General features: G+C 36.5%; 1 pseudogene; it reads right to left on the bottom strand.

Moving 5' to 3' along the window:
- Nucleotides 1-12416: 12416 nt before the first annotated feature.
- Nucleotides 12417-13888, bottom strand: LOC138752867 (isoleucine--tRNA ligase, cytoplasmic pseudogene; annotated as a pseudogene).
- Nucleotides 13889-15415: the final 1527 nt, after the last annotated feature.

Genomic DNA, 15415 nt, shown 5'->3' with positions numbered 1-15415 from the left:
GAATTTCAGTACATCTGTACTTACATATATGAGAATAAACTCTCATTTCTCATATTTGTATTAAAATACATTGATTTTCCATTTAGGAGTGAAATATCTGACCTTGAAAAAATCTCTGTGAAGATTAAAAGGGATCTACAGTACATTTTCTCCATTTCCATCAGGAGTTGAAACCAGAAGTTGGGATAAAGTGTAGTTTGTGGTATTCAGCAACTCTAATGAACTCAAGCTGACACAACACCTAACAACTTGACAAAGTTGCACTGACTGCAAACTCTAATTTTAAAATAATATTTATCTATGTTTTATGGAAAGCATAATAAATGTATAGATTTAAAAAATATATTTAATGTTTAATAGATACATCTTAATGCATAGATTAAGATGGAACTTGAAATATCATATATTTAAAAACAAAATTCACTATTATAAATTTAGTTTCCAGAGGCAGAGATGCTTATCCAGCTGCAGGTTTCAGTTACTAATAATTTTCATTCAACAAGTCTGTAAGACCATAACACACAGGAGCAGAATCAGGCCGTGTTCCCATTCAATCATGGCTGATTTATTTTTCCCTCTCAAATCCATTCTTCTGCCTTTTCCTCGTAACCTTTGACACCCCCCCCCCCCCCCCCAATCAAGAACATGTCAATCTCTGCTTTCAATATACCCAATTATTATGGCACAAATTCCACAGATTCACCACCCTCTGGTGGAAGAAATTCCTCCTGATCTCTATTCTAGAGGGACGTCCTTTTATTCTGAGGCTGCGGCCTCTAGACCAAACCGCTCCCACTACTGGAAACATCCTCTCCACTTTCTCTCTATCAAGGCATTTCAATATTCGGTTTGTTTTGAAGAGATCTCCCACATCCTCCAAAACTCCAGAAAGTACAGGCCTAAAACCACCAAACTCTCCTCACTCGTTAGCCCTCTCATTCCCGACATCCTTGTCATAAACCTCCACTGGACCTCCTCTAATGCTAGTACATCCTTTCTTAGATATGAGCACAAAATTGCTCATAATACTCCAACACAGCCTTATAAAGCCTCAGCATTACATCCTTATGCAAAATGGATAGTAGCATTGCATTTTTCTTCCTTATTCCTGATTCAATCTGCAAGTTAACCTTCAGGGAATTCTCCCCATTTAGAAAATAGTCTACTTCTTTATTCTTTGTACCAAAGTGCAATTGCATACATTCCTTACATTGGGCTCCATGTGACACTTCTTTGCCCTTGCTCCCTACTTGTCCAAGCCCCTCTGCAGACTCCATGTTTCTCAACACTTTTTTCTCCTCCATTCATCTTTGCATCATCTGCAAACCTGACCGCAAAGCCATTGATTTTGTCACCCACCCATAGAAGGTAAAAAGTCGTGGACTGAACAACAACCTCTGCAGAACGCCTCAGTCACTGACAGCCTAGCAGAAAAAAACCTTTATTTCCCATTCTTTGCTTTCTACCATTCAAACCTGTAATATCAAGGGTTCCTGAAATGTTTAACAGCCTTATGTGAAACAACTTGCCCAAGTCCTTCTGAAAATCCAAGTAAACAATATCTAATGACTCTCCTTTATCTGACTGCTTGTTACTTCCTCAAAGAATTCCAACAGATTTGTCAGGTAGGATCTTCCCTGAGGGAAACTATGCTGACTTCAATCTATATTACCTTGTGCTTTCAAGAACATCAAAACCTCGTCCTAAATTATGGACTCTAAAATCTTGCCAACCACCAAAGTCAACCTAATACATTATAGTTTGCTGTCTTTTACCTCTCTCACATCTCAAAGAGTGCAGCCATATTTGCGATATTTTTCATCCTCTGGAACCCTCCTGACTCCTAATGATTCCTGAAAGATCACAAGTAATGCCTTCACAATCTCATCATCAAACCCTGGGGCGGAGTCCATCCAGTCCAGGTGACTTATTCACATTCAAATCACTGAGCTTCCCTCTCACTAGTAATAAAACTCACTTCAGGCCCCTGATTCTCTTGAATATCTGGCACATCACTGGTGTCTTCCACAGTGAAGACTGATGTAAAAGATTTCCAGTGATTTTTGCAGGTATAAACCTGCACGAGAAGAAGTTATATGCACGGTGGTTCATTTCCTATGCTAACTGCCTCAGGGAAAGTGGTAATAGCTCATCTTATGGAGGTGAATCAACTACAACAGCTGTATTTTTGCTCAACTAGGCATGCTATCGCAGTAAATGCTGAAAGTTTCATCCTTTCTCCCATCATAAATTTTGGGCCAATATTTTAGTGTTTATCATTTTGGATCTAGCAACAACAACAACAATGCATAAACCTTCCAAATTCTTTCCAGATTGACTTTTTAGTCTCCCATTATAATAATTACCATGCCAAAATGAGAATATATCATTCATTGGGGTTGAAATTTGTTTGAATAATGGAAGAGAACAGTTGCAAAACAAATCACATTTTCATTGTTTTAATGTTACAAGCCATGACATCATAACATGGCTTAATCTCCATTTACCAGCCTTTAAAAAAATCCCTATTTAATTGAATTGGTATGAACATAAGATTTCAGTGAAGCAAGTAGAACAAGATTTTTATTTTCTTCCCTGAGCCTGATAACTGAGATATAGTCACCACGCTATTGGTAATAAAAGCCAGAACACACCAGGGCTCCAGGATGTCAACCTAATTCTACAGTGCAAAGTTGATACAGTATTATCCCATTGTGTTCATCTCAGTGTCTGCTGCATTAGATTTTTATCAGGCTACATTTAGTCAATAGACTTTGCACAGTTTACTTTTAGGGCAGAAACCTTGATTTATGTTATATATGAAAACATATATACTTTACATTTTCTCATCACATACCCGTGTGACAACATGCTATGGAAATCTTTTGTGATCTAGTTAAGTGACATATTTGAATCCATTATGCAAATCCCAAGGCACCATTTAGATTTATATTTCATGGGTGAATTGTCTGTAATAGAATGGTGTTTAACTCAAAACCACAAGTTTACATTTTAAAATATGAGTAGCCTTTTGGACTTGGCCACTTGAGGGCATGGTGGTTAGGCCAATGGACCAGCACCAACATTTCAGATCATTATTCAAGAAACATGTCTTGAAATCCAACACAGCAGTGAGGATATTTATAAATTAAATAATAAAGACTATGGAGGACTAGATGAAGATTGCACTCTATCTAATTGGTCGATATATCAATACTGACCTGCACCTCTGAAATACTAAGCGTTTTTCCCCTCACTCTGGGTATTTGGGTACCACTGATAGCTAAATATCCTAAGTGGCCTTCAGAAAATATTGAGGGACTTTTCCCACATTCATGGGATTCTGCTCATGAAAAAGGCTATGCTCAATGATTTTACGATCATCAACTTGAAGGAATTATGCACATTGATAGACTTTTCCTGAAGTAAAACAGAAGGCAAGGAAAAGCATTGAGCAGCTGAGGCCAACTAAATTAATTTCAAAACTCTTGTCTCAGAGTAATAACATTTCCAGCTGGCTCTAATAAAGGTAGCAGTAATGTTGGAACATTCTTTGGACCAAATCAAGCATGTCCAGCATTTTGTTGACTGCAGAAAAATAAGCTGAAATATTTGATCAGCTGCTCCATATGGATATTTTAGAAGTTTTGGTCAAACTTCCATTTGGTGATAAAATCCTGGATTTAGTTTCTTTTTGCAAAATAAGATTTGAAACTTGCATTTTCACTTCAATGCAAAAGACAGAAATGTCAGGGAAATTGTCAACAACAACGTATTAAATCAAACTCTTCCTTCTGTTATTTTAATTTAGATGTTAATCTATTGTAAACGGACTGACCGTTCCATTGTGAAATGTGACATGAGGCAGCTAATGTGTTGGTTTTAACAAAACAATTGATTTTTGTGATTTTGGAATAAAAATTTGCTTTCAGCTTGAACAGTTACGTTGGCAGCAGGTGGGTGCTATGGATTGCTTTTAAATGTCCACTGGATGTGAGAATCTGAGTGAGAAATGATGAGGTGTGCATCATAACCCACGCCTGCCAATTGAAAGCAGGACAAGGTTTTAATTTAAAATATAAATATACCTTCTAGCCAAGCACACATAAGTTTACAAACTAGATTTTTTTCTATGTATTTCAAGGGTTCTAATTCATCCGTATTTGTACCAAATAAAATCACTTATATAAAGTGGAACAAACTTCAGATTACATCTCTTTCTTGCCATTTTTAATAATGGATGGAGTTTCAATGAGACATTATCAGTGACATTTAGCAAATCTTTCCTTTTCCTTGTCTTAAAAACAAAGGTGCAAGATATATTTTCATTCAATATGCACAGAAAACCAGTGAAACAAAAAAACGACACCAAGTGGATTTTCAATTAAACATCACTGGCAATCACAATTTTAAATCTGCCATGTTTTTTTTTATCAGGGTAGAAATGGGAATGAAATTCAAGGTCTTCATTCAAAAGCACAATGAAAGAGCAAAATGTTTGTCTAGAGAACAGGGAAGTTCCTGAAATTGGAACTGACACCTGCAGAGGTATCACTTCTGCTCGCCCTCAGGGAATTCCGCACCTGCAAACACTGGGCTCTTCATAGTAAACATTTAACATTTGTGATACACACCTATAGTCCTCAAAGTATACAAAAATGGCATTCCAACCATCTCTTTATCGTTAAATAACAAACATTAAGCCAATAGGAGCAGTGACCCTTCCCTTGTGATTTTAAGGTGTTTGTGAAACCTTCAAGTGCTTCTCAGTTTGTGTGCATTCCAATGAAAACTGAATACACGTAATTGACTAACACAATTACAAAACACACTTTGATTAATCTATTGAATAAGATGTAAAATAAAAATGCAGCAACTATATGAACTCTTATATTTTATATAAAAATGTAGTTATGGTTCTTTTTTATATCGTCTCTGGTACAGAGTTGCAAGTTAATTCCAGACAAAGAAATTCCTTTATCCGGTGATTGATTTTTACTGTCCCTTTATGAGTTTTTATTAAAAGCAAAAAAAAACTAGTTTCAAAGGCAGATAATATTATGTTTCATACAAATAAATCTTTTGTAGTTATTTGGACCAGTAAAATCACACTGGCTCAACATTGTACAAACCAGTTTCCATGTAAAGACGTTAAAGGCGAGCAGAAATCAAGTCACAGCATTGGAAATATACCATCTTAGTCCAGCAATTGGCTGTAAATAAGTAGCAAAGATCTATAAAAAAATCTAAAAGGTAATAATCTTCCTCATTCAATCTATTTATCTGAGCGATGACTCTTCCCAATCAATGAAACAGGGACAAAAAACAAAGTGAGGGGAATAGTACACAATTGAATATTGCCCTTCAAATACTGCAGTACCACCATTTGACTTTTGTTAACAGAATTCCTTTGTCTACTATAGCGTGATTGATATTTCTTTTCTATGCCATTTTAATATCTGCAGGGAAGTGATTTAGGTTCAGGAAAATACAGATGGCAAGTGCATATTATATACACACACTGAATACATTGCTCCAGCTGTTATTAACATCTTACATCAAATTATCCTCTGCATTGCAGAGATAGGAGAACCATTTATGGTTAATGAATGCCTTTGAAAAATAAAAAGGAATTAATGGAGAGCAGAGGGAACTTTCACCACTTGCATTTTCTAATATAGTCACCAGGGGGCAGGCACTGACCAAGAAGATCGATGCTCGTCAATCAACAATTAAGTGCCCAGCATTTCATATAAACCATTTGAGCACTTAACTATTTCCATCACAAAACTGGAGATGTTAATTATTCATTGACAACCTGTAACCACAAGAATTGCTCAATATTGGTCATCCTGGTGCAGCACAATTATGGACTGAAGTGAGCTGACTTGGCCAAATGTTCAGAAGGGAACAGTTGATATTCATCTGCTCCCTGGTGACTACAAACTTTAAGTCTTAGTGTGCTGAATAACCACAGCTACCGCTCTGCCACATTGCCAGTCTCGACACGGAACCCAATGGCAGAGCCCAATCCTGCTTTTCCTAACATTCTGCTCTCCAGTCCTCCACTACCCTCCAATGCTGGCCAGGCTTGGAGCAGCAGAAGTAACCCCATTTAAATGAATGGAGATTCCCTACCATGTAGATTACATAGAAAATAGAAGGTTGGCCTTCATTGCTACAGGTGTTGAATTTAAGTGTAGGGAGGTTCTGTTGCAATTGGTGAGACTGAGATGAGGGTTTAGTCTATGAGGAGCTATAGTTGTTGGAGTACAGAACAATGAGGGGATGTAATAGAAACACAGGAAATCCTGAAATATGATGATAGAGCATGGAGGTTGTTTCCTCTGGTAGGTGAGATGAGAAACAGGGATCAAAGCCTCAAGATTTGAGGGAGTATATTCAGGATGGCATTGAGAAGGAACTGCTTTTCCCTGTGAATTCAGTTATAGGGAATGATTAAATAAACATGCAAAATTTACTTTTACCATTGATGAAACTCTGCATTGTATTAACTTTCTAAATGACTTCAAGAAACGCCTTGCTGAGATCCACAATAAAAAAGAAGCTATGTTTCTCTAGATCGCTACATTGTTCACAGCTTCCAAAATTGCATTTTGTTAATTTAAAATCTAAAAATCTAAATTCTGTAGTGACAAATATGATGATATTAAAGATTTTTTTCTTATTTTGTAATAATTTAAACCAATCAATTGTGTAATGTTTTGAAGCAGGTTGGATTTTGGTCCTAAATTTTACTTCATTTTTTTTGCTCTAATAAATGTGCCCTTTGGATGTCAGGGGATATTTTTCATACTGTGTTTCTTGTGAAAGTTTAGTTAAGTCAACAGTTTATGAAGCAGAATAGATGAACCTGAATTAACTCAATATAGATGAAAGTCCAAGTCTTATTCAATTAATCTAAAACATCTGAAATGCTTCATGATCAAGGTCATTCTATTCAATTAGTATTCTCATCCTTGGGATAATGAATGTTTGAAATATCAAACAAGTAATATCAAATTTGTATTATTTATTAATTTGCATTTATTATAAAATTCAGAGAAATTAAATTAAATCCTGAATGCGTATTAACAGTAACTTGAGACTAAGATGGCCATCTCAGTATATTCCAAACAGAATCACTCGCTTTCTCTTTATTGTGATTGTAAGTTGTGACTCTTCCAGTGAAGAGTGATGAATTGTGGGTATTTTTAGGGTAAAGTCAAACCTTTCTATCACTGTTGAAGAGAAACAGCAGGGGCTCTTCTACTTTATTGCATCCGTATATTTTCATTCTGACAAGTATGCCCATTAATGCTATCCTGAGCAAAATATGCATTGTCGAGAACACTAAAGCACGGCACTTCTGGCTGTCGACATGCTGATTTTGAAAGGTGTAATGACTTGCTTGGATAGCATTATAAACTTTTGTTTTAGATGAAGCCAATCAGACTTAGAATATAGAAATCGGAGAGGAGACTTTTAGAGCATTCTCATTTGATTTCTGAAGAATATTATGTGCATTTAAGCCCTGTGCTGGGTAACATAGTTGGAACTGTGGCATCCTATTAAATGGCATCTTTTATTATAATTCAAAGTGAGGCTTTAGAAATAAGACATAAGAAGAAAACCTTGCAACCATATAATGTGCTCTAATCATGTCCACTATATTTTGAGTTCTTAGACTCCATGTTTTTATCAGGCTTAACTAGACGAGGCCTACATTGTCATGAATTTAGAAGAATGAGTGATACAATCTCATTGAATCATCCAAAATTCTCACGGAGATGGTGTTTGCCCCGGCTGGGATATCTATAACTGACAGTCACAGTGTCAGGCACGCAGGGGAGATTTGAGGAGTAATTCTTTCACCCAAAAGGAAGTAAATCTTCGGATTTCTCTGCCAAAAAGGGCTGCGACGGCTCAGTCTCTGAGTTTATTCATGACCAGGATGGTTAGATATTAAGGAAATGAATGGAAATGGGGTCAGTACTGGAATGCGATACAATGTGATATACAAGATCAGCCTTCATCTAGCTGAACAGTGAAGCAGGAACGAAGGGCTGAACAGCTACCACTCCTCATTGGAAGGTTCTTATGTTCTTGTCATCACAGAAGACCTTAACAGCCACAAAATAATCCATCCACTTTCAAACTGCAGGATTACCTTTCTAAACAATTGTGGCTTAAATTTTGTTCTACAGCTGGTTGACCTCTTTCAGCGAGTGACTGAATACTACTCTTAAACAATTATAGAGGTCAGAAATATTTAATCTAAATTATTTAGTCTCTGAGTGTTTTCTCAGACATCATTGATAGCCTGAGGGGTTCCAGCTGTTGGTTGTACCTGGAATTGAACTCTTTTGAGTTGTGTTTTTTTTTAACCACAGTGATGGAATTCAATCGGTTTTGCAGTAACCAATTCCTGCCACTTTACCTGACCATTACACGATACATTTGCTGTCAACATCATTACAATTCTAGCAAACTTGGAGGAACCCAATATCCTGAAAATGATGACCATGTCAAAAGTTACACTTAAAGTTTCTTTTTCGCTAAAGTGTTTCAAAAACTAACAGTCAGCTTGAAAGTGCAGAGTCCCAAAACAAATTTCAAAATGCAGTTGCTACTCATCTCCCACAGGGAGCTGCTCAACTCTGCCAAATGGACTAGCAAAATATTATGATAACCTTTTCCATCCTAATTTGTACTGCAGGCTGCATGTGTGCTAGGATCAACATTAATTACTGTATAACGTTTCAGGCGTGTAGTTCATGGAAATGTCAGAGAGTTAGCTAAAGGGGATCTATGATCTCAAGTCATCAGGAGGTACTTGGGCCTGGAACCTTTTTTACATGTGATTGGAAGAATTTCTGGAATAACGGGATAAGAAAAAGTCTTACAACACAGGATTTAAAGTAATTATTCATTGGAATGTGGACACATATGTTTAAATTAATGCAACTTTGACAATTATTTTGAATTTCATTTATTAGACCTACAGCAAAGAACAATTGCTTTAATTGATGTCTTATTCTACAACAAAGAATCACCTGTCAAAAATAATCCTGCTTAACCTGACTCTTCCAGTCGTGCCATAGGAATTCAGAAATCAATTTTGACTATGTGGGCTGTTTTCAAGCCCTTGCAGGAAAGAAGACAAGAAAACCTTTGTTGAGAGGGTAACAAAAATCCATGCTTGGCATCACAGAGCAAGTGGAGGAGCTTGCCTCCAGTAAGTGGATGTCAAGGCAAATTACCAGCAGAGCAAGAGAAGCCTTTAGTAAAATACAGCACCGAATGCAGAGGGCTAGAGGTCCTGGTGTCACAGGGGAGAAGAGCATATTTTTAAAAAACAATAGCAGGACAGTACTGTATTAGCTGTATCATGTTGTTGCACAGTTTGCAGCTCCTTAAGTGGACAGCAGGGGTCACCTTAACACAGTCCTCTTCTAATGCACTACCTCCTGCTTGCTGGTACCTGTAGCAGATAATGCAATGATCTGTCATTCAGAGTTCATTTATTTTCATGTTTAACAGCAGCTTTAAGAGCCAAATCAAAATTATTGCTCAGAGTTTGGGCTGTTTCTTCCCTGACCAAGAGCGATCAGAATAATTATTTCTTTAACTTTCGTTTGATTCATTTTCTTCTCTTGTGCACAGGTGCTGTGGGCACTCAATACTTGATAGTTTTGTGGAGATTGGAGCATATATATTTCAATAAGTCACAGTTTTTAAATTTAATGACATGTTGGAAGTGATAATCTTCAGAGCATCTAAATCAGGTTCCAATCTAATTTTCTATTAAAACAGAAAAACTAATTTCTTCCTGGAGGTGGCAAATAAATCACATTTATTATGAATGGTATGAACAACAATATTCAGAAAGTTATGTCTGTAAGAGATTACAACCAGAATGTGGGGATTTAATGAGAAATATTAGGCTTAATGGCATGTAAATTTGAGTGGCTTGGTGCACTTTAATCTTCTTTATCCATTTTCATGTCACCAATGTTATCCAGGTACAATGTGCTCAACATCACCTTGGAAACCACAGTCATAAAAGAGCCTATTAAACATCCAAACTCTAAAGGAAATAAATTGCTGTCTCTATTTAATAAATTGCTTTAGAGGTAAACCACTCCTCACTAAAATACTACTGAATTAAGTTACTGTATTGTGTTGCCATTTGTATTTTTCAATGAAAAATCGACATTTTAAACAACAGCCTGCTTATCACATTTAATGCCACAAGTTATAAGCTTATAAAAATTAGGCAGGTTTTGGCATGTGAGGCAATAAATTCAAGTTATTAAATAACCAGAGAATCAAAGATTGTATAACACCTCATCAAATGCTTAAAGAGAAAGTATTCCTTTAAAGAGCAAAACAGGTTGAGTTAATATATTCCAAAATTGACAGTCAATACAAAGATTTTTTTTTAATGCCTGCATCTTCAGAAGGTGCTTTCTTTTGGCATGCAACATCTTGTATCAGCCTGTGCACAAACATTACACTTTTTTTCATATTTAAATTTCTGGTTGGCTAACTTTTATCAAAAACATCCACATCCAGTGAGTGCACATTGTTTTCTTTTGATAGCAAAACTGTGTTGGAGACAAAATGTGTTTGAATGTAGCTTACAGTTAAAGACGGGTTTAATAACAGGTGAACATTGAAAAATATGCAAACAAAAATGCAGACATGAATGACTTCATTTAAGGCATAATTGCTTCTCATCAACTCAAGAAATCATGCAGAAACACTCTATATTTCACCCAGCCGCAAGAGACTGCAGAAATCACTCAACCGTGGAGTCGAAATGTAAAGTCCACTCCTGGGTCTCTGCCAGACAACTGCTCCACATATAGGTCCAGGTCCAAAGACAATAGCTCTCAGAATCAGAAGGCATTATAACACATAATCATACACCAGCGAAGACAATATGTTTTTGGGTCTGTCAATGTATAGACTAATTACAGGCTTTGGAGATATGCCTGGAAGGAATGTCGCACACCCATCCGTGAGTCTTTTTATTTTAGTGTGGTCTGGTGTAATTTTGTGGAGAGTGGTTTTAGTATCTGATGAGTGCCATATGCCGTTTATTGCTGTGTATTGTTGGTTGGAAGTCAAGCAGGTAGAGTTATGCAAGCAGGAATTTTTTGAAGTTTAGCTAATTGGCCTTTTTGATTTCATCCCCATGGAAGCTCTCAGATGTTAATGTTTCTTTATTTATCTCAGTAGGAAAGGAAAAATAGGATTTTATTTAACTCTAAACAAGGTGGAAAAGGATAACACATACTGATGAACATCATTACAAAATGTTAAATTAAGAAATAGGACAGCAGTTTTATCTCATTTAAAATCCTACCCAGTGGGTATGCAGCTCAAAAACAGAAAAGCTGCAGATCCTGAAAACTTACAATAAAATCTATAAATGCTGGAAGCATGAAGCACGTCAGGCAGCATATGTGCAGAGGAAATCAGTGCTCATACTTTGGGTTGATGACTTTCCGTGAATTCATCCACAAGTCTGCTTCATAAGCCATTTCGGAACTGGAGGTCTTATTGCAATATTAATGCCAATGTGTGTTTATTGACATATACATACTATAGCCACTACCATCCATAAAAAAAAAGCTGCTCAGAGGCTGTAGGTTATTTACTCTACTGCGTTAGAACAAATTCATATCGAAGTGCAGATGAGTTTTAAACGGTTTATTAATTAATACAAAAATACTCGTAACATCCATGGTAACATTCTTGAACTTGTTAACGGTAACATTCCTGATAAAATCGTGACGTGCTTGCTAACGATAACAATCAATGCCTAATGTCTAACAGAAAACAGAATTATTCAGAGTTCCACTCACTCACTGTCTTTCCCTCCATTACATTCAATGCAGGCGAAAGACTCTCCAAGGCCACCCAAACTCCCGCAAATGCACCAACCCCCAAATCCTTAGTGCATGCACACTGGAAGATACCAAACGCTGGACCCCGGGACACCACTGACACCTGCAGCCAAACTGACAACAGTAAACAATGAGCCTTTGTTTCTTACACTGGCTCTTAATTACTATCTCTCAAATAATAATTAAACAGTTATAAATAACAATCAAATACTGTAAATTCCAATATGATGTAGATCTTATTTCTTCATTCTTCATAGGTCAGAGGCTACTAGCACATAGCCTTGAAAAGAGTTATCTTTACCACCACTCTGGACCAGTAAAGTCTGTAGTCTGTGTAGTAGGCAAGGGGCAAAGTCCAACAAACAACAAAATAAAGTCAGTTTTGGGGTTGCCAATGCTCTTCTGTCTCCCGTAGAAGGCAGACTTTGTTGGTGGGTCTGTTCAGAAAGCCGACTTTGGTCTTGATCCCAACATGATGTACAAGTCCCTTTGGATTTTCTAATAATATAAACACCTTTTTCCATCCACAGAAATCTTGACATTGATAGACGCACAGATTGGGCCCAAGGGTGAACCACCAGCATCTGAGTTGCCTTTCACAAGAGTCAAATCGAGATCCAAGCCCTTCAACTCTGTTCTTTCTTGAATGATCACTTCAGAATTTGTTACAAGATAGAGCTTCAGGGAGGCTTCTATTGCTCCAAGATAAAATCAGTGTGATTCTTAATAACATTATCCAAATGTGCACCTGTTGGTTGGGAATTATAATAAATCGTGATCTCATTTGAGGGCACAAGATGGGTCTTTTCTCTAAGCTTTTGGATACAATTTATCTCCTCTTGTGCAACTCCTTCATCCAACATTGATTGGTCAGGTATGAGATCTAAAAAAACCAAAACTTGGACATCAGAATGGGCATCATATTGAGCATTTATGCTTCTACTTGCATCAAATCTATACATAAGATGCAGATCTTCCTCATAAAGTTCATGTCCCTCTACAACTATGGTGCCTGTCATTTGGAACTCCTCGAAATGGAAACTCTGAAGTCCCTTGATAGCTGCGGTAACAGACTTCAAAGCACCTTTCAGGCCCTTTCCCAACACCATGTGATCTGGTTCTAAGCCAAATACCATACTTGTTTTTGTCTGTGAATAATGTCAGCTGACAAACATTTCTTCAGAATATATTTTTACAGGGATCTGGTTACTTTCAATGCTCCTGAATCCTGGTGAATAACCACAACTTCTTTCAAAGGATACTTAACAGGAAGGGTCTTCTGTCTCGGATCACTCTTCCAAGCTCAGTAACTGCCTGCATTTGGGTTACGGCTGCCTCAATATGTTTATCCATAACAGCTTCCCTTACTTGTGGGAGGATGAGGGAGTAAAGGCTTTGTGTAGCCTTATTTTCTCCAAAGGAGGGATTAACCAAATGCCTTACATTCTGGTACATGAGTTCAGTGAAAAGGGTGCCATCAGCCGACACATGTCAAATATAACAGCAAACAAAGTTTCCAAAGCTCTTTCACAATTCTCAGTACCATTTTCACCCTTTAACCTTCTATGATTCATTTGCACATGCCAGTTTGGGAACATGTCCATAAATTTACTAGTTTGGTTAAGGGATTGTGTAAATGAAAGCATCCATTTATCCATGATGTTGTCACTGTACTTTCATTGAAAAGAAATTCTTCCTTCTGCAATCTCTGAATATTCTGAATAAGGAATCTGTATGCCTTGTTCCAAGGGAGGAAGACATCCTTGAGAACATCTCTCACTCCTTCTTCCCCTCTTTACAACAGGGGAATTACTGAAGTTCAGCCTCAATGCATCTGCACCTTAGGTGTTAACAATATGAAATGGATCTGGGTCATTCTTTTTACATTTGCTCATTTTCTGAACACGGTTATTTTGCAGTAACAGATTACAGTTCTGTAATCGTAAAACATGAAAGTCTGCAGACAGCATGGTTTTGTTTTTTTTTTTAATTTTTATTTTTCACACCATAAATCACGTTAGCCATGATATACACTTTTTCTTTTTCACACATATACAATGACTTTTTCTCCCCCCCCCACTCCCTCCTCCCAAGCCACCCCCCCACCCCCCCCTCTCATCCATTTTAGGTATACAATCTAGGTTGCATTAAGCCAGTCAGACAATGTTGTCATTCAACAAAAATACACCAGAAATTCTACTGAGTCCATTCTTTTCTTTTCTTCTCCTTCCATCAACTTAGGTAATGTTTGTTCCCGGTAGGTTTTCGCTATTGTATTTAATGTAAGGCTCCCATACTTGTTCGAATATTTCAATATTATTTCTTAAACTATATGTTATTTTTTCTAATGGAATACATTTATTCATTTCTATATACCATTGTTGTATTTTCAAATTATCTTCCAATTTCCAGGTTGACATAATACATTTTTTTGCTACGGCTAGGGCTATCTTAACAAATCTTTTTTGTGCATCTTCCAAGTCAATTCCAAATTCTTTATTTTTTATGTTACTTAGGAGAAAGATCTCTGGATTCTTTGGTATATTGTTTTCTGTTATTTTATTTAATATCTGATTGAGATCATCCCAAAATTTTTCTACTCTCTCACATGTCCAGATTGCATGAATTGTTGTTCCCCTTTCTTTTTTACATCGAAAACATCTATCAGATACTGTTGGGTCCCATTTATTTAACTTTTGCGGTGTAATGTATAGTCTGTGTAACCAATTATATTGTATCATACGTAGCCTCGTATTTATTGTATTTCTCATCGTTCCAGAACATAATTTCTCCCATGTTTCCTTTTTTATCTTTATATTTAAATCTTGTTCCCATTTTTGTTTAGTTTTACCATTTGTTTCCTCATTCTCCTTTTCTTGCAGTTTAATATACATATTTGTTATAAATCTTTTGATTAACATTGTATCTGTAATCACATATTCAAGGTTACTTCCCTCTGGTAAACTCAAATTGCTTCCTAATTTATCTTTCAAGTAGGATCTCAGTTGGTAATATGCCAGCGCTGTATCTCCAGTTATATTGTACTTATCTCTCATTTGTTCAAAGGATAAGAATCTACTTCCTGAAAAACAATTTTCTATTCTTTTAATCCCTTTTTTTTCCCATTTTCTAAAGGAAAGGTTGTCTATTGTAAAAGGGAGTAGCTTATTTTGCGTCAATATTAGTTTTGGTAATTGATAATTTGTTTTATTTCTTTCTACATGACTCTTCTTCCATATATTGAGGAGATGGTGTAATACTGGAGAAGTTCTATGTTGTACCAATTTTTCGTCCCATTTATATAATATGTGTTCAGGTATCTTTTCCCCTATTTTATCTAATTCTAATCTCGTCCAGTCTGGTTTTTCCCTTGTTTGATAAAAATCTGATAGGTACCTTAATTGTGCGGCTCTATAATAATTTTTGAAGTTTGGAAATTGTAAGCCTCCTTGTTTATACCATTCTGTTAATTTATCTAGTGCTATCCTCGGTTTCCC

The sequence above is a fragment of the Narcine bancroftii genome, chromosome 2 (genome assembly GCF_036971445.1).
Source record: "Narcine bancroftii isolate sNarBan1 chromosome 2, sNarBan1.hap1, whole genome shotgun sequence".
NCBI lineage: Eukaryota > Metazoa > Chordata > Chondrichthyes > Torpediniformes > Narcinidae > Narcine > Narcine bancroftii.
The sequence above is the reverse complement of the archived record's forward strand: the minus strand, read 5'-3'. Positions and strand labels throughout refer to the sequence as shown.